Raw genomic sequence first — 20,088 nt, forward strand, 5'->3', positions numbered from 1 at the left:
CAACTGCCTATTCTTTCCCATCTCTGCCCATTTGGCTGCCCTGTATACTAGCATGCAGGATGTAAACAGCCCCAGAACCACAGACTCCAGGGCTTCTTGACATGCCACCACTTTGGGGCTGCACTCTGGGGCTGCAGGAAGCCCCTGAGCTGCAGCACGAAGCCACAGCAGCCATGCTTGGAAACCTGCACTGGCCCAGTTCTGCTCAAAAGGGCCTCTTGGTGTGCCAGAGCTATGAGGCTGCAAAAAGCCCCCAAATCGCACTCGCAGCATGAAACTCAGCCCCAGCCTGGCCCAATAGCACAATGCAAAGCTGCAGTCAGTATTTGGCCTGGCCGCTCACAAAGTAGCTGCTGGTCACGAGGCCATCTAGAGAGCAAATGTGTTGTCCAGGGAAGAAAGCCAGGTGTGGCAGCAGCTGGCTCTGCAAAGGGCCAGGTTGGGTATGCTTGGAGCAGCAGAAAGATGGTGAAAGCCAGCTAGGGTGGCAAGGGCTGTGGGATTCAGGGGGCCAAAAGGGCATAAATGGGAGAAAGATAAGCAGATGGCTAGAGATAGGCAAGAGGAATTGAAACACTTGCTGTTGTAAGTGGATATGCTGCCAAGTGCCCAAATTTTGATCATGGGACTGAAGGGACTGTAATGGTCCTAACTTCAGGGGGCTTTCAGTGCTGCTGTAACTAAATGGTCACCGAACAAATGGTCATAACTCAACCACTATATTCTCCATAGTGTGGCAATGGGAGGCGCTATTTGGGTTATTCCAGTCTCTAGCTCTATGGTCTCCAAGTTGGAAAAAAAAAACAGGATCCGCCTCCCTGTGAATAGAAAAGAATAGAATTTCTTCTGCAAGCTATGGTTAAATAAACTATAACAGCCCAGTATATGAGAAAGGTCATTAATCTCATAAGAAGAAGAAGGTCTCCATTCTCTTGTGTTTTCACAAAGCTTTAGAGATAAATAAATATCAAGGGATTCAGAAAGGTAAAATTAAGGATTTACTAAGCTAGATAGGCATACAAGATTTCATAGATAGTTCAAAAGAGGTATGACGACTCTCGCCAGCAGGAGAGAGTAAAACAGGTGTCAAACATGAGGCATCACCTAACGTATTGTGACTTTTTCCCCTTCACTAAACCAGGCATGGGCATGGCCAGCATGTGACAGACCCTGCCTGCAGGCCGTGAGTTTGACAGCCTTGCAGTAGAACAGTGTTTCTCAATCCTGGGAATTCCAGGAGATGAAGACCACACATCTTCAAATTGTCAAGGTTGAGAAACAATGCAATAGAGTCTGTAAAGCTCTTGCATCTTATCCAATAGCTTAGGCAGATAACACATTATGCAATACCAAGTATAGATAGAAGTAGCAGGGTTATTTAAAAGTATATTATGGGAGCTGTAGCAGGTATGCAAAGAGATCTAGTTCTGAGATCCTGCTGTTAGTACCGGATTGTTGTTGACCCTCGTTATGGAAGCTTTGAATGGCAAAAGCAACTGAGTGAAAATTCGTTTAGTGACCGAAGTTACGATGCCAAAAAAAGTGATTTATGACCATTTTTCAAACTAATGACCGTTGCATCGTCCCCATAGTCAGGTAATCAAAATTCAGATGCTTGGCAACTGACATGTATTTGTGACAGTTATAGCGCACTAAGGTCATGTGATCATCTTCTGCAACCCTCTGACAAGGAAAGTCAATGGGGAAAGCCAGATTCACTTAACAAGCATGTTAACTGCATTGATTCACTTAAAAACAGTGGCAAGAAAGGTTGTAAAATGGGGCAAAATTCATGTAACTGTATTGCTTAGTAACAGAAATGTTGGACTCGATTGTAGTCATCAATCAAGAACTATCGGTATGACAAAGTTTCCATCAGTTGAAGTCAAGTCTAGAAGCATATAAGAATTTTGGGGAAATACAGAACAGGTCCATTCTTACTATCCTGGACTAGGCAGCGTTCAGCTTTTCTCTCCTCATATAGTCATTCTGCTTTTGCTAGCTATGCCTTTAAGATGAATCATCAGGAGTGCAAGACTGCACCCACTTTTACAGGTAGGCCTAATGACTTCAATTTGTAGGAACCAGACAATAGCTTTACAATATTGGCATTCAGTGAAAGCTTCAATGTGTTGATTGCTATCTAGTGGTCATCTGGATTTTTGCATCCCAGGTATGACATTCTAGTAAAGATTCAACCTGCTACTTACCTGTAGTCTTAACCCTCAGTGGGAACAAGCTTTAGTCCCACCCTCCTTAAAAATAAAGATCTAACCGCAGCCTGAAAAGTAATCATGAGATCTTGCTGCAAATGAGAACAAGTCAGAGCTGGTCATGGTTTATGATACAATATATTTAACTAGGATAGATACATTTGCAAAGTCACGTTAAACCTAAGTTAGCCTTAGCATGTTGTCTGAACACCAGCCATAACTCCCAGAAAAAGTTGCAAACCTACATTGAAAAGACCCATGTGGTCTCTAGAATCTCAACTCTTTTGTTTTAAATCTTGTAAAGGGTTCATCCTAAAGCTTGGTACTTAAGTTCCTTATCACCATATTAACAGTGTGGCAGGTTAATATTGAAAAGATTGGTGGCTTCAGAAGTTAAGAAATCTCCAGAGAAGGCGCCTCCATGAGAGGAAAAAAACGAGGTCCAGGATGAGCTCAACAATAGCAACAACGTGAAAAGCTAACAAAGCACCTCAGCTCCTTGCTCATCCCTTCCAACGTGTCAAGACTCTCACAGCAATCCCAACGCTGCGCTGCTGCTGTGGCTGCTACTACCGCCATCGTGGAGCTAACTGGCCCTTTGCTAGGCCTGGAGCAGCCGGAGGAAGCTGCGCTACTGGTGCTGCCGCTAAACGGGAGAGAAACATCTGGCGCCAAGTAAGCTTGGACCAGGCACCCATTGGCTGTCGCGGGTCAGCATGCAGGGAGGAGTCCCGCCGTTTTAAAGCCATGACATCACTTTCTTCAGAAGCGGCCTTTGGAAGCGAGAAAGCGGGGAGATCGCCGCGGTGGCTGCAGGAAATGCGGCGAGGCGCCTGCGGAGCCATCTCCGCTGCTTCGGTGGCACTAAGCCCCGTTTGCTACGAGTAACATCGCGGGGTGAGGCGTCCGCTCCCTTCGCTGCTCTGCGGCTCTGTCCGGAGCATCCCCTCCAACCGGAGGTGGGTGGTAGGGTGTCACTCCTGTAGGCCGATTGCGTCGCCGGGGAACTGGGCGGGACGCGATGTTCGCCCGCTGCGCCAGATCCTCACGGTCTCGTGTTTGGGGGCCGCCCCCCCCGAGCACCGAAGCCGCGCTTGTCCTTAGGGCTCCGATTGAGTTGCAGCGCTTAGAGCGGCCGAAGGTGGGGTTTTTTTTTGAGGGGGAGGGAGCCTGATGAATTTGAAGTGCAGTCTGTCCCCTCTCCCCAGCCGAGTTCTCCTTACGAATTACGCTTTAATAAGGTTAAGGGTACGTGTGCGTAGGAAGCCAGTCAGCGGAGTTATTTTAGCAAGGCCACTGGTGCATAGTTGGGGGACGAGCACTGATGGCAGCAGAACCTGTGGATGCATTCACACGATACGTGTGTCCGTGGTTGACTCCGTCCATTTGCTTTGGATTCGCGGGATGTACTGCCAGTCAACTCACGGGCTGGGTGCGCAAAACTAACACGTGATAGCCGCAGTTCAGTGGGTCGTGCGAATGGTCTGTAGAGATTCTTAGTCATCCAGGTCTTGGTTGTCCCAAAAGTGCTGGCAGCTGGTCGTGTGCATCCTTCTAGCGGGTGATTGAAACACTTGGGAGGTTTATCTGTGTCCTCAGGGTCACCTGAGTAGCGCTCCCGGTTCCTGCAAGTCTGCATTTTTCCCCCTCTCTGGAAATCCATTCCTACTCCCAACACCCCATTCCAAGGGGGGTAAATTATAGAGCTAAAAGTCGTGCGAACGCACTTTCTGCACGGTTTAAAAAGTGGAGCTCTCGCTGGAAGTCGTTTCCGCATCTGCTTTAGAAAACCCGTCCCTCTTGGATGGGCTTGTTTTCATCGCGTGGCATTCAAGCCGCGATGTTAAACCGGGGCTTGTGGATGAGCAACAGTTGGCTGCGTTCACCCAAGGCGCTGAGTTTTTAAGAAAGGAGAGGGGGGTGGGGGCTTTGGCTTTAGCGATGAGCCCAGCGGTGGAGTTCAGAGAGACTCGATTCCATCGAGGCGGCGTATAAAACAGACGAGCAGCTGGATGCTGCGATCTATGGCAGGGCTCTCCAACCTGGGCGACTTTAAGCCTGGAGGACTTCAACTCCCAGAATTCCCCAGCCAGCTTTGCTGGCTGGGGGATTCTGGGAGTTGAAGTCCGCCAGGCTTAAAGTTGTCCAGGTTGGAGAGCCCTGCTCTATGGAACTGCCTTGCTTTAAGAAAGCTCCTCTTCCAGCGAGCTGTATAGGGCTGTTGGTTCATTTTAGATGCCGTTTGAATTTTATGTCAGACGACGTTTTAATGGATGACGGTGTTTGATGAACGTTATAGGCGTTTTAAACATTATCTTTGAGCCGACCGAGACTTGGATTAAAAGAAGCTATTTGACTTGCGATCAACCAAAATGCGAAGGTTGTTTATTCTATGAGTAATTTTTTTTTAACTAGCAATTCTTCTATCTCGACTTCTTCCTTCCCGCCATTTTTATGCCGGGCTTCCTTAATCTCCGGAGCCAGTGGGTGGCTTCTCCACCCCCACCCCATACACACGTGGCAATGCAACTCCTTCCCTTTGAAGCCCCGCGGATGCGCGCCCCCCTTCCTCCCTCATCTGCCTCGCGCTGAGGAAAAGGTTCGAAACCCTCCTAAAGTTAAGCCCGATCCTTTCCGCGCGGGTGCGCCGCGCTGCTCCCGGTGATCTTCAGAAGGTCGGGGGTGGTGGTGGTGGTGGTCCGTTTTGGTAAACGCGCCGAGGTGGTGGGTTTCATATTTTTTAGTACCGGTTCTGTGGGTGTGGCTTGGTGGGCGTGGCAGGAGGAGGACACTGTAAAATCCCCATTCCCACCCCACTCCAGGGGAAGGACACTGTAAAATCCCCATTCCCACACCACTCCAGGGGAAGGATACTCTAAAATCCCCATTCCCACCCCACTCCAGGGGAAGGACACTGTAAAATCCCCATTCCCACACCACTCCAGGGGAAGGATACTCTAAAATCTCCATTCCCACCCCATTCCAGGGGAAGGATACTGTAAAATCCCCATTCCCACCCCACTCCAGGGGAAGGACACTGTAAAATCCCCATTCCCACCCCACTCCAGGGGAAGGACACTGTAAAATCCCCATTCCCACACCACTCCAGGGGAAGGACACTGTAAAATCCCCATTCCCACCCCACTCCAGGGGAAGGACACTGTAAAATCCCCATTCCCACACCACTCCAGGGGAAGGATACTCTAAAATCTCCATTCCCACCCCATTCCAGGGGAAGGATACTGTAAAATCCCCATTCCCACCCCACTCCAGGGGAAGGATACTGTAAAATCCCCATTCCCACCCCACTCCAGGGGAAGGACACTGTAAAATCCCCATTCTCACACCACTCCAGGGGAAGGATACTGTAAAATCCCCATTCTCTCCCCAATCCAGGGGAAGGTTACTGCAAAATCCCCATTTCCTCCTGATCAGCTGGGATTTGGGAGGCAGAGAATAGATGGGGGTGGGGCCAGTCAGAATTTTTACTACCGGTTCTCTGAGCTACTCAAAATTTCCGTTATTGGTTCTCCAGAGCTGGTCAGAACCTGCTGAAACCCACCTCTACGCCGAGGGTGCAGCGATAACCAAGTACGCACTGCGGGTATGGGAGTGGAGAGAAGAAGAAAAAATGGGTTTGGAGTTATTGAAACTTTGGAGTAAACTAAATCCACTAGTGGTTTGCATTCCAGCGCAGCCGCTTGTTTGGGTTTTCTGGGGTCCGGTATCCGCCCCGCTGCCACCTCTAATCCTGAAATGAGGAGTGAAATCCAGCAGATTCTGACAGGTTCTGGGGAACCAGTAGCGGAAATTTTGAGTAGTTCAGAGAACTGGCAAAGACTACCTCTGGCTGATCCCAGAGTGGGGTGGGAATGGAGATTTTGCAATATCCTTCCCCCAGGAGTGGGGAAGGAATGGGGATTTTGCAGTATCCTTCCCCAAGAGTGGGGTGGGAATGGAGATTTTGCAGTATCCTTCCCCCCTACCATGCCCACCAAGCCACGCCCACAGAACCGGTAGTAAAAAAATTTGGATTTCACCACTGCCTGAACTGATCCTGAATATAACGATCAGAATGAAATTGACTCTTCAGGCTATGATTGATATCGTTTTCTTGTGCTGAAAGGCTCTCTGATAGGTAGCAGGGTCTAGGCTCTTTGCAGGCCTCTTTGAAGAAAATCAGCAGGGGATTTCTAGGGCAATGGCTGCCTTTACATAGCATGCTCAGCCCTAAACCACAATAGCTGGATCTGCACTAGATGTTAAGCTAAAACCAAACGAACCGCACTGGATGCACCTGCACAGCACACTAGGCCAGACTGCCAGTTAGCGGGTGGCTGTATGCAGTGAATGAACTCAGCCAGAGGGTTAGGCTCAGAATGTTATTAAAAAAATGCTCCAGGGGACTGACTTTGTGAAACCATTATCCTCAACTTAGGGCCACAATTGAGCCCAAAATTTATGTTGCTAAGTGAAAAAATTGGTTTAGTGAGTTTTGCCCCATGTTAAGACTTTTCTTGCCACGTTTGTTAAGTGAATCGCTGCAGTTGTCTTATTAATAGCACAAGTTGTTAAGTGACTCTGGTTTTCCTATTGAATTTGCTTGCTTGAGGTTGACAAAAGGAGATCGCATGACTCTGGGACACTGCAAGGTCGACAGTTCGAATCCCTAGTATAGGTCTCCTGCGTGAGCAGGGGGTTGGACTAGATGACCTCCAAGGTCTCTTCCAACTCTTATTGTTATTGTTCTAAATATGAGTCAGTTGTCAAGCATCCGAATGTAACTCATGTGACTATGGGGATGCTAAAATGGTCATAAGTGTGAACAATGGTCATAAATCACTTTTTTCAGTGCCGTTATAACTTCGAACGGTACTAAATGAACTGTTGTAAGTCAAGGACTACCTGTATTCAGTTAACCGCAGGCAGCATTTTGAACAAAACCAGTAAGTTGTAGCATCTTTTGTTACCCCATCCTTTGCTTACCCTGTTGTGAACCCAGCAAGTGAATTCTATCAAACTTGTCAAGATCTGTCCACCTGCCTCGGTTTTTCCATATGTGAAATGCCTATAATGTGTGTGTGACAGAGAGATTATACATGCCTAGCTTCTTGTTTTATAGAGATGAAGTCTGAAGGGTTTGTATGCACAGATTCTCTTTTGATAGCCATAAGATGTACAGGTAGCCCTTGACTTATTTAGCGACTATTCAGAGTTACAACAGCACTGAAAAAAGTGACTTACGACCGTTTTCCCACTTACGACTGCTACAGCCTCCCCATGGCCACATGATCGAAATTCAGATGCTTGGCAAGTGGTTCATATTTATGACGGTTGCAGTGTCCTGGGATCCCGTTATCTTTTGCGACCTTCTGACAAGCAAAGTCAATGGGGAAGCCAGATTCACTTACCAACCACGTTAGGAACTTAACAAATGCAATGTTTCACTTGACAACTGGTGGCAAGAAAAGTCGTAAAATCAGGCAAACTCACTTAAAAAATGTTTCACTTAGCAAAATAAATTTTGGCCTCAGTTGTGGTCGTAACTTGACTATCTGTAATGACAGAAGTTTGTTTTTTTCTTTGAGCAGTTGATAAGGATAAGGGAGGCTGTGTGGATAGAGAGGAAATACTGTATGTAAAACATATCCATGTCTTCCTCTAATCCTCCATGATAAAAGTTTTTGGAAAGGGTATGATACGAGATTTTATTTTTGTAAAACAGTTTATGTCCATCTGTGCTTGACACAAAACTATTACAGATTGTTTGCATTTCTCTGTGTATCTTATATTTATTTTATGAATCTGATAAATCAGAGATCTCGCAATGTTCTTGGAAAATTTATGCTGTGATCTGCCAATTTTTTGCTTTTGCAGCCAGGGTTATCCATTGGGGATTTTATTCCAGCTCACTAATTAGCCATTTCAATTGGACTTTGGTTTTGCTACTCAGCCCATGAGTTGTGAATAAGTTGTGAATTGTAATGATGTGTGTAATGACGTGGGGAGATGGGGAAGAGCCACAGCTAGGGCACAAAAGAAACATGGGCATGGCAAACCAGTCTCAAAAAGCATCCTCCCTAGTTTCTTCAGCTGTAAAGGTGATGGGAGAGAAATGTATGTTTGCAAGATTGATGTCAGCCTAATGAGGTAGTCCGGGCAGGAAGCCTGACCAGATGGACTAATGCCACTTTACTGTAAGGATACATTAACAGAATCTTGCAAGTCTGAAAGTATTATCTCTTCCCCCACTTTACAACTGAAGAAACTAGGGAGGGTCCAATCCACATTCTGATGTTTCTTCTATTGTTCCCCTGTGCTGTCTCTCTTCCCCATCTGCCAAGGTCATTCTCACATACCTTTTTAACTTTGAAGGGCTGAAATATATAGGTGACAGAATTTGTTTTTGTAATCTGGTTGCAAGTCTATATATCCCTATATATCCCATTTCACTCAGTTCTTTATTTGTTTCATATAAGTTTTCATATAACAAGAGTTGTTAATGCCTGGAATGCACTACCTGACTCTGTGGTCTCTTCCCAAAATCCCCAAAACTTTAACCAAAGACTATCTACTGTTGACCTCACCCCATTCCTAAGAGGTCTGTAAGGGGCGTGCATAAGAGCACCAGCGTGCCTGCCTACCATTCCTGTCCTAATGTTCCCTTTGATTGTATCCATTTCGTATGGTTATTTCATGCTTATACTTATATATACTGTTGTGTTTGACAAATAAAACGATAAATAAATAAAGAGTAAATAGTAGGCTTCCAGGCTGAGAATGTGAATGGTTGTTATGTCTTCCCCATCTATGCAAAGGTATCAGTCATGATTCTTTTCAAACTGAGCATCTGAACATTTTGAGGCATGCACCCTTTCAGTCTTGTCTTGCCTCACTTGTTTCCTCAAGAGTCAAAAGCTGAGCTCAGTTTTTAGCTGGGTTGCTGGAACAGAAGGCGGCTGCCCTATAATAAGGCGGCAACCATTTTATGGGCGGGAATCAGTTTTGCTGGAGACAAAGGGGGAGAGTTGCCAATCATATTGTACCTTCTAAAATTCCTGGTTTGAAATAAGTTCTGGATAAGTGCAGACTTACAACTACTTGCTTACTGACCATTCAAACATACATCAGCACTTGTGACCCTTTTTCACGTGACCCTTGAAGCATTCCCTGTGGTCACATGATCAAAATTCAGATGCTTGGCAACTGGTTTATATTTATGACGGCTGCAGTGTCCCAGAGTCATATGATCCTCTTTTGTGACCTTTTTTGACAAACAAACTCAATGAGGATGCCAGATTTACCCTGTTTACCTAGCAGTGATTCACTTAACAACTGTGGCAAGAAAGGTCATAAAATGGGGCAAAACTCACTTAACAACTGTCCCACTTAGCAACAGAAATTTTGGACTCCGTTGTTGTAAAGTCGAGGACTACCTATAAATTTGAATGAAGTCTGGGCCATATCTGCTAGGGCTGCTCGCAGGATTTGGAGGCTGACCCCTACTCCAAAACAGTTGTGCATTAGCTAGTGCAGAGGTCTTCAAACTTGGCTGCTTTAGGACTTGTGGACTTCAACTCCCAGAATTCTCCCAGAAGTTTGAAGACCTCTGATCTAGTGGGTGCATACAGACGACCAGTGTATAATGCCCTGTAAAAGTAAAAGCCGTGGTAGCTAATGTGCACTTTTTCCCCTTTAAAGTTTAGCTCTGGAAGCTCATCTTGATGAGATGGTTTTTCTCTGCTTGGAACCACTGGATCCCACCTGACCACACTTGATTTCAGGTTTCCGTTTTAGGCAGGACTGCCTCCGGTTATTCCTGAGGATTACAAAAACAGTAATTTTCCTAGAGGGAGTTGAAGTCAGTGGGGGTGAATGAAAGATTTTTAATGGGGACAGGTGAATAGGGGCGATGTGAAGGGGGCAACCAAGTGATGTGAATTAGTTGTAGCGAGGGGATGAGAACTCTTGCAGAACAATAATTTTAAGATTCATAAACGAACATGTTCTCGCAGTTATTACCAAGAAGCTGTTTCAGTGGCCTCATTCTGGGGAAACCTGCATCTGTCAAAACTATTCCTTTCGTGCATTTGCTATGGAAATATATACGGTAGGAGCAAGAAAACTGTGAGCATCTGTAAGGTGGGGCCGAGCACATTTATTTATTTATTAAATTTTTACGCTGCCCCATCTCCCCTGTGGGGTGACTCTGAACAGTACATCCCCGCTATCTAAGGCTTATTTTGAAGAAGCCTCTTTTAAAACCAGGTTCTGTATTTCAGGGGAAGTGTAGTTCATGGTTAACGGTGGCTCTCGAGACCCCTGGTTTCTCTACTGCAGAAAGGGAGGGTATTCCAGGGAGGTCTTTGCTTGTCTCTCTCCCACAAGGCTGCTGTCTGGCCAGCTGCCAATTCAGTGCCTTAGTCTGTGACCTCGTTTTCTCAGTGGCATCTGCCAGGGATGGCAGGGGTTGTTTTTTTTCTCCATGCGTGCCTGGCATGCAGTGGGCCCAGAAGACCAGGGTTTCCTTCAGGAGTTGGGTGTCCTGGGTCTTGTGACCTCAGGAGCCATCCTCCAGCCTTACCTTCTCCGGATGGGCAGAACTGCAATTCCCCTAGCAGCCCATATTAAGTAAGTGAGGGCAGCGATCATCCCAGGCGTAGTCCTTTGTTTCTCCACAAGAGCAATTGCAGAGGGATCTTGGGAATTAATTTTCTTTCTAAACCAAGCCTCTCGCACAGCCGCTCAGTGACAAGCACCAGAGTAAGTTGTCTATTCCCCAGAAGGCTTGAAGGATGAGTTTCTTCCGGAGGAAAAAAAGCTTGGTATGCAACTGAGATAGTAGATCTAATCCAGGGACAAAAGAGAAGCTTTCAGAAGAGACTTTCCTGTCATTCCACCCAGCCACCCTCTCCAGCAATCTGGACTCTTAAAAAAAAGAGCTTCTCCTTTTGTTGTTACAGGTAGTCCTTGACTTATGACCATCAAAACGGGCGAAATGCTCCTGCTTCGGACCGTATTTGGATTGGCCGATCCGGTAGCAATGGTGGCGAGTGATTCAGAGAACCTGTAGCAAAAATCCCTGCCCCCTCCATGCCCAGCTGAGCCACGCGATCGTCAGAACCCCCCCCCCTTTTTTTTTATTTTTAAAATCATTTTTTTAACCACCTCTTTGACTGAAGAGGTTGTAAAAAATGCTTTTAAAGGGTTAAAACAAGGCTCTGACGATCCCAGCTGAGGTGCCTGATCATCAGAGGTTTTTGTTTTTTAAAACTTTTAAAAGCATTTTTTAAAAGGTAAAAAAGCTGAAGCCTGCTAGGCAAAAAATGAGGTGGGGGTGGGTTCTTGAGAGAGAGAGAGAGTGGAGAGAGAAGGAGAAAGAAAGAGAGAGAGAGAGAGTGGGAGGAAGGGAGGGAGGAAAAAGAGAGGAAGGAAGGACTACAAACCTGACACTAGACGCAGCTTCAGAGGATAATCCAGGGCTGGGAGGGACCTGGTGGTATATGACTGGTGGTATATGTCCAACCCTGCTCCAGCAGGACATTGTTAGTGAGTTTCTGTCTTTTGATCCCCCAATCACATAGCCATGCCCACCCAGTCACATGACCCCATCAAGCCATGCCCACCAAGCCACGCCCACAGAACCGGTAGGAAAGAAATTTAGATTTCACCACTGCATCAAAACTCATAAAGCAGGTCATGTGACCGTACCCGATTTTTATGACTTTTTTTGCGGCAGTCATGAAATAAATGCTGCAGTGGTTAAGGGAACACTGCGGTTGTTAAATGAACCCATTGTCCACGTGGGGAGGTTTTTTGCTAGAACAGAGTGATTTCCAGAATGCCAGTTTCTGGGGAAAAACGTAAATTGGGGCCACATGACTACAAATGACCATAAATGCAGGCCAGCTGCCAAGCACCAAAATCTGGTCTCGTGACTGGAGTACATTGGATCTCGGAACTTGAAATCCTGGTCGTAAGTCCCTTTTTCAAATCTGTTGTAGCTTTAAACGGTTGCTAAGTGACCGGTTATAAGGTGAGGACTACCTGTATCAGAGCCATACTTAGACTTTATTTATTTTATTTAAATCAGTTTCTCTATGACTTCCCACACATGTGTATTTGGAAACTCTTTAGCAAATATAACCTACTCTTTTGTTGGGTGAAATTCAGTCGGTTCCATCCGGCTCAGGCAAACCGGTAGCGGCAACTGCGGGAGGCTCCGCCTACCCACCCAGAAGTCATGATATCGCTTTTTTGCGACAATATTAAGCCTCTGCGCACATTTGCGAACCGGTAGGGAAGGTAAGTGAATTTCACCCCTGCCTTTTGTCAGTTTCCATGTCCAAACTGCTTTGCAGGAAAGGTAGCCTCCTAATTTTCAGTTTTCCCCTAATTTTCAGTTTTCTCCTAATTCAGTAAGATTGGAAGCAAATGAATTGAAGGTGGGGATTTATGCAGAGATACAACAATTCTGCTATTTTTCTTCATGGCGAGGTCACTCAATTCCATCTCATTTAGCAGAACCATCAGATCCAAGGATGAGCTAATTAGAAGGCGGTCAAAATGTACACAAAAGCTCTGGGCAACTTCCTCTGCGCATACTTATTGTGAGTTGTATTTAAAGACTTACCGTATATACTCGAGTATAAGCCGAGTTTTTCAGCACATTTTTTGTGCTGAAAAACGTCCCCTCGGCTTATACTCGGGTCTATACGGCTTATACTCAAGTGTTTTTTTTTTAAGCCCCTCGGCTTATACTCGAGTATATACGGCTTATACTCGAGTTTTTTTTTTTTCTTTTTTTCACATTTTACCGGACGGAAGCCCTGCCGGTGCAGTGAGAGGGCGGGGCGGGGGAGCCGCCAGCCTTCTCAGCTGAGGGAGGGAGGGTTTCCCCAACCGGTAGGTGCCTCATTTCCCACCCTCGGCTTATACTCGAGTCCCCAGTTTACCCCAGTTTTTGGGGTAAAATTGGGGACCTCGGCTTATACTCGGATCGGCTTATATTCGAGTATATACGGTATTTGCAACCATGGCTTTTAGCAAAATTCAAATAAAATTACATCAATCCACACCAGTTTGATACATCTCCTCTTATGTTAACAGCACTATTGGTCAGGATGTGTTTTCGCATCTTCCCTGCCGCCACTGCAAACAATGCAACGGTTATTGTGAGTTTACTAAAGGTCTTACTGAATTAGTTCACTCCTTGTAGCACGTGTATTCCATGCACGGCTTTGAATGGAGATGAAGCTGGGCGCCTGGTCGTTCCTTGTCAGCTACAGTTTAGGCTCCATCCTGTCTGGTCAGATCAATTTTGCAGGCCCACCAGTCGAGTCGTGTGCTTTAGTTGTTTAAGCTGTTCCACAAACAGCTTTTCTTTGGACTCTGCTTACAAATAGGTTGTCTTGTGGATGGCAGCCATTGAAAAATTGCCTTATACACTGTAAGCCGCCCTGAGTCTTCGGAGAAGGGCGGGGTATAAATGTAAAAAACAAAAACAAAAACAAAAAGTGGAGAAAGAAATTCTCTTTCCCCTTTGATTAAGTCATTGGACCTTGTGCCCCCCTCCTTCCTTCTCAGCTCCCTTATCCTGGTCCCCACTGAAACTGTTGGTTGGGGGAGACACAGGGGCACTTTCATGCCATTGTTCTCTTCACAATTGCTGGCTTTCCTTTTCCTTACAGACAGCATCTCACTTCCCCCATTCTTTGGTTGATGTGGTGCCATTTCCTGCCATTACTGTAGGGTGGGGAGAGAGAAAATGGGATGGGGGGAGGTGGATCTTTGAATAAATAGGAAACAAGAGATCAAAACTTTGGGTTAATTCAACTGAATAGGCTCCAATCCACTTCAGTGTAGGTAGTGGGAGAAGATAGAAGTAAAGGTTCCCCTCGCACTTATGTGCTAGTTGTTCCCGACTCTAGGAGGCAGTGCTCATCTCCATTTCAAAGCCGAAGAGCCAGTGCTGTCCGAAGACGTCTCCGTGGTCATGTGGCCAGCATGACTAAACGCCAAAGGCACACGGAACGCTGTTACCGTCCCACCAAAGATGGTCTCTATTTTTCTACTTGCATTTTTTTTTACGTGCTTTCAAACTGCTAGGTTGGCAGAAGCTGGGACAAGTGCCGTTACACGGCACTAGGGAGTCAAACGGCTGAACTGCCGACCTGTCGAGACACGCTCAGCACTTAATTCCTAACGCTGGTGATGCTGTGATTCCAGCCAGCCCTTCTTCCTAATTCAGCAGCATGACTACCTCCCTAACCATCATTAGAGGTCAGATGGGGGGAAACGTTTATTGTTAGGAGGTATACACTACATAAGAAAGCCAGTTTGCTGTATTGGTTAAGGCACCTGGGTTTGTAAGGGTAGAAACTGAGAGGAGGCTCTGAGTTCTAGTCCCACCTTTGGCATAAAACCAATTGGGTGACCCAGGCTGTTTGGAGATTGCAGAGGCTGACAGTGCCACAAGGCTAGCAGAAACTGCAACTGAAACAATGGATGGAAACTAACTAAGGAAAGAAGCACTGTGGAATTAAGGAAAAACTTCTTAAGTGTTCACGAATTAATTGAGGACAATTAACCAGTGGAACAGTTTGCCAACAGAAGTTGTGGGTGCTCCATCACTGGAGGTTTTTAAGAAGAGACTGGGCAGCTATTTTCACAAATTGTATAGGGTTTCCTGCTTGAGCAGGGGGTTGGACTAGAAGACCTCCAAGTCCCTTTTAGTTCTATTCTGATTGATTGATTGATAGATAACCAAGTTAATTTGGTTCAGTGTAAGAGGTTAGATGTTCCTTTGTCTATTGGTGATGGAATTTGAGAAACGGGGAAGATGGGACAGTACTGAACTTGAGTTACTTGTCGGAGCAATCTTCTATATGCGTTAATAAAAAACGAAATACAGGTAGTCCTCGACTTACCTGAGTCCAGCATTTCTGTTGGTAAGTGAGATCTTTGTTAAGTGAGTTTTGCCCCATTTTATGACCTTCCTTACCACAGATGTTAAGTGAATCCCTGTAGTTGTTAAGTTAGTAACCTGGTTGCTAAGTGAATCTGGCTTTCCCATTGATTTTGTTTATCAGAAGGTCGCAAAAGGTGATCACATGACCCCAAGACCAGGGGTGAAATGCTCCCGGATCGGACCAGCTCGTGCGATCCGGTAGCGATGGCGGCTGCTGGTTTGGAGGACCGGTAGCAAAAATCCCTGGCCCGCCCCCCCACCTCTGCTGAGGTTTTTTTTTTTTTACTTTTAAAAGCCGGTTTTGCTTCAGCCGAAACATTCCTTTAAAAGTAAAAAAAAGCCTTTGTGGATCACGCCCCTCAGCTGAGGTCAGCAGAGACTTTAAACTTAAAAAAAAAATTAAAGTCTCCTCTGGCGATCTCACCTGAGTTCCTCATCAGCAGAACCTTACTTGTACTCTTACTTGTAGAAAACATGTTTTCTACAAGTAAGAGTAGAGATTCTAAGGCACTTACCTGATTACTGATGAACACATGGCTTTTTTTCCAGCCCGAAAGCCCCAGTTTCACTTTCAGCCAGACAGAATCAATTGCTTAGCTAATCTATTTCCTCAGTGATCAATTAATGCTGGCTGGCTTTGCTGGCTGAGGAACTCTGGGAATTGAAGTCCACAATAAAATAAAATCAAATCAAATAATAAAATAGAATTTTTGTGCAGCTTTGTGAGATTTGGTGTGTTTCTGTAGTGTTTCACTCGTAACTACACAAACACATAAAATCTCAGAAAGCTGTATGTGGCATTTTGTGTGTGTGTGTGTGTGTGAGTTGTGTGTGTGTAAAGTGTGAAAGTTGGTTTTTGAGCTTTTTGTGGCTGTGAAGTGTGAAGTGCAGCTGCTTTTACATTGTGTGTGAGTCAGTTGTGTTGTGTTGTGTTGTGTGTGTGTAAAGTGTGAAAGTTGGTTTTTGGTACCTCTTATTGTTTTTTATACTTTGTTAATTATTTTTATTATTTATTGTTATTGGCCACGCCCATCCAGTCATCTGACCACTAAGCCACGCCCACCAATTAAGCCATGCCCACAGAACCGGTAGGGAAAATTTTTAGATTTCACCCCTGCCCAGGACACTGTAACTGTCATAAATATGAGTTAGTTGCCAAGTGTCTGAATTTTGATCACATGACCATGGGGATGCTGCAATAGTTATAAGTGTGAAAAACGGTCATAAGTCATTTTTTTCAGTGCCACTGTAACTTAGAACGGTCACTAAATGAACTGTTGTAAGTCGAGGACTATCTGTAGTGACCCAGTTTGGAAAAGGAAAAAAAAGGAAAGGACCTCTGATCTCCTTGGCTTCATCAGGGTGTGAATCTAAAAAAAACAACCTTCCCTTGTGTTGAGTGTTAATGATCTTGGATCCTTTCCCAGCCAAACAGAATGAAAACTCTGGAACTCAAGGAAGCAGCTTGGGGAGACATCTTTAAGATCTATGCTGTCTAACTGGATGGGAATCTAAACTCAGTATTCACACAAGATACTTAAAATGCACAGTGTGCAAATGCAGTGGATTGATGATGATACTGCTATTATTCAGGCTGGTGTTCCAGCTGAATGGATGGATTGGAATGTGTGGAGCTGATAATCGTATTCTCACTCCAACTGTGCTATTATGGTATTAATATGGAATAATGGTGAAGAAACCCTCCCAGCGATCTGGTACTGTAGAGCAGTTTTCTGCAACCTGGGCCTTTTAGATGTGTTGGTCTCTAAGGATGTTGGGGTTGTAGTCCAGCATTATCTACATCAGTGATGGTTAACCTTTTTTGGTGCCGAGTGCCCAAAGTGCGCTCACGTCTGTGCAAATGCACACGCGTGTGCCCCAATCCCCAAGATGCAGTGCAAGCGCCCCACGCATGCGAGTGTGTTCCCTGCGTATGTGCCCCCCCGCGCATGTACCCTCGCCTCCGTTTTGGCTTCCAGGATGATGCTGGAGGCTTTTCAGGCCCAAAAAGGGACGCGGGAGGGCTTGCGATCTTTGCAGTTTCTCTCCCCCCTGCCCCATGTGCCCAGGCTTTCTCCTCTATTCCTGCCTTCCCCAATCTCTGCAGTTTCTCTCCCTGCTCGCCCAAGCTTTCTCCTCCACTTCTGCCACGGAGAGACACCTGCAGAGGGTGGAACCTGCGGAGATCAGGGAAGACAGGAATACAGGAGAAAGGTAGGGTGTGCTGGGGGGAGAAAGGTAGGGCGCGCTCAGAGGGAAACTGCAGAGATCAGGGACGGCTCCTGCCCCGTGCAGCAGAGACCCGAAGAGCAGCTGGCCGGCAGGAGGTGCGCTCACATGCGCAGTGGAACTGGGCTGCAATGATGGCTGGCGTGCCCGCTGAGAGGGCTCTGCATGGCACCTTTGGCACGCATGCCATAGGTTTTGCCATCACGGATCTAGATTTTAGGCCATGCTTGTCTGGGGAAGGCTGTCGCAGTACGAAAGAGAACACAAACTTGTTTCTTCCAGACAAGAGTAGGTCCTGTTCTTCAACCACATACAAATCCCTTGTGATTGTATGTCATCAGGGGCAAGTGGTTTAGTTCAGGAGTCTCCAACTTTGGCAACTTAAAGACTTGTGGACTTCAACTCCCAGAGTTCTGGGAGTCGAAGTCCACAAGTCTTAAAGTTACCAAGATTGGAGAGCCCTGGTTTAGATCACCACTTGTGCTATGGTAGAATAGTTGCTTTATATGCAAAAAAAAAAAAAAATCCCATCAAGTTCAACTCCTGGTATCTTCAGGTAGGACTGGGAAATAATGGTGTCTGGGGAATGTTGCTATAGGCAATATCAGATTTTGAATTTTGGCCCCCATCAGCCCAACCAGCTTGCTTACTGGAAAGGGTGGTAAGGATTGCCCATCTCCTGCTCTGCCTCCCTAGGCAATGCTGTCCTGATTCAATGCAGGTGAGTTTCTAAGCAGCCTCTTGCTTTTCACTCATTTTCTCTAGGCACAAGTGAAGACTTTCCCCCAAGTTTAAATGATGGACAAAAAAATTAGGCATTGGAACTATGCTTTGATGAAAGTCAATGTTGCCCTCCTTCATGAATAAGTATATGTTCCCTTATGCACAGGAATTGTCCCTTGTCCAGTTCTGTGTTTTTATTCTACCTCCATCTGGTACCTCTTGCATATGCCGTTAGGTATCGTTATTAGGAATTCATCGTTGCTTTAGGTTCTCACATGTTTTTTCCCCCTAATTCTTCTCCATTGTATCTATTTTTCTTTCTTCCATTCAATCAGAGACTCGGAAACTACCTGGACAAAGCTCTGCGAGGTTCTTGGCAAGGTTTTACAGAAATGGTTTGGCCATTGCCTCCTTCCTAGGTCACACAGCTGGCTTTGTGTTAAGACAGGATTAGAATTCACGGTATGCAGGTTTCTAGCCTGATGCCTAAACCATTACATCAAACGGGTTCTCCCATCACCCCATGAATCATGACTAAACTTGTTTGGTGAATGTGGAACTTTTAACTGAGAATTGCCTCCTGTGCCTAAAATTCCGCTACCATGAGTTTTACCAATGGTTTCTCCACATTCAGCTTTTCTTCCTGAGGCTGTAACTAAGAAATGTCATGCTCCTTGTGAACCAGACTCTGCAATGATCAATTGATTTATCTACCCTGTTTCCCCCAAAATAAGACATCCCCTGATAATAACCCAATCGGGCTTTTTAGCGCGTGGCAATAAGGCCAAGCGCTTATTTCAGGGTTCAAAAAAATATAAGACAAGATCTTATTTTCCGGGAAACACGGTATCTATCATCTGTCTGCCTGCCTGCCTGCCTGTCTGTCTGTCTAATCTATCTATCTATCTATCTATCTATCTATCTATCTATCTATCTATCTATCTATCTATCTATCTATCTATCTATCTACCTATCTATCTATCTATCATTTCATTCAACTTACACATCTATCCCACTGGTGGAATTCAATTTTTTTTTACTACCGGTTCTGTGGGAGTGGGTTGGTGGGCATGGCTTGGTGGGCGTGGCAGGGGAAGAATACTGCAAAATCTCCATTCCCACCCCACTCTGGGGCCAGCCAGAGGTGGCATTTGCCCGTTTTCCGAACTGCTCAACTACTCAAAATTTCCGCTACCGGTTCTCCAGAACCTGTCAGAACCTGCTGAATAGCACCCCTGATCCTATCCGCTTACCATGCAATTATTGGTGGCTAGCAACCAACTAAAATATCAAGAATATAACACAAAGAAGAAAAATACAGGTAGTCCTTGACTTCCAATCACAACTGAACCCAGAATTTATATTGCTGAGGGAGACATTTGTTAAGTGAATTTTGCCACATTTTACAACCTTTTTTGCCATCATTTGTTAAGTGAATCACTGCAGCCGTTAAGTTAGTAACAGGGCTGTTCAGTGAATCTGGCTGCCCATTGACTTTGCTTGTCAGAAGGTCACAAAAGCTGTTTGCATGGCCCCGGGGCACTGCAACTGAATATTAATATGAATATGAATCAGTTGCCAAGCATCCGAGTTTTGATCATGTGACCATGAGGAAGCTGTAACGGTCATGTGAAAAACAGTCAAAAGTCACTTTTTTCCGTGCCGTTGTAACTTTGATTAAATGATCACTAAATGAACTGTTGTAAGTCAAGGGCTACCTGTATATCAGAGGCAGGTGCTGTAACTATAACTAATCATCTCTGTAGGCAATCACATAAGCCACTATGACAGGCTTACCACCTAAGTTACATCCTGGCCTGGTGCCTGGCAAGGCCTGGATCTCCAAAGCCTTACAAAAAGGGATATCCGTGTTCAATTCCTGGTTGATCCAGAATGCCCAGGATTCAACTGATTCTCCAATGTGGTTCAGATAAATGATTAATCTTGTCTTCT

The 20,088-nt window shown here is 45.6% G+C and overlaps 1 protein-coding gene across 3 annotated transcripts in view; it reads left to right on the forward strand.

The window, feature by feature from the left end:
• The first annotated feature begins 2,097 nt into the window (after positions 1-2,097).
• The window catches only part of NCKAP5L (NCK associated protein 5 like), a 60,012-nt gene continuing 42,021 nt past the window's right edge, over positions 2,098-20,088 (forward strand). Inside the window, exon 1 of one of the 3 annotated variants that reach the window (XM_058174042.1) lies at positions 2,098-2,888. The gene's annotated coding sequence lies outside the window, so the exon portion shown is untranslated. The other 2 variants (XM_058174038.1, XM_058174035.1) reach the window with 2 other exon arrangements.

This window comes from Ahaetulla prasina, chromosome 2 (genome assembly GCF_028640845.1).
Source record: "Ahaetulla prasina isolate Xishuangbanna chromosome 2, ASM2864084v1, whole genome shotgun sequence".
In the NCBI taxonomy this organism is placed as follows: Eukaryota; Metazoa; Chordata; class Lepidosauria; order Squamata; family Colubridae; genus Ahaetulla; species Ahaetulla prasina.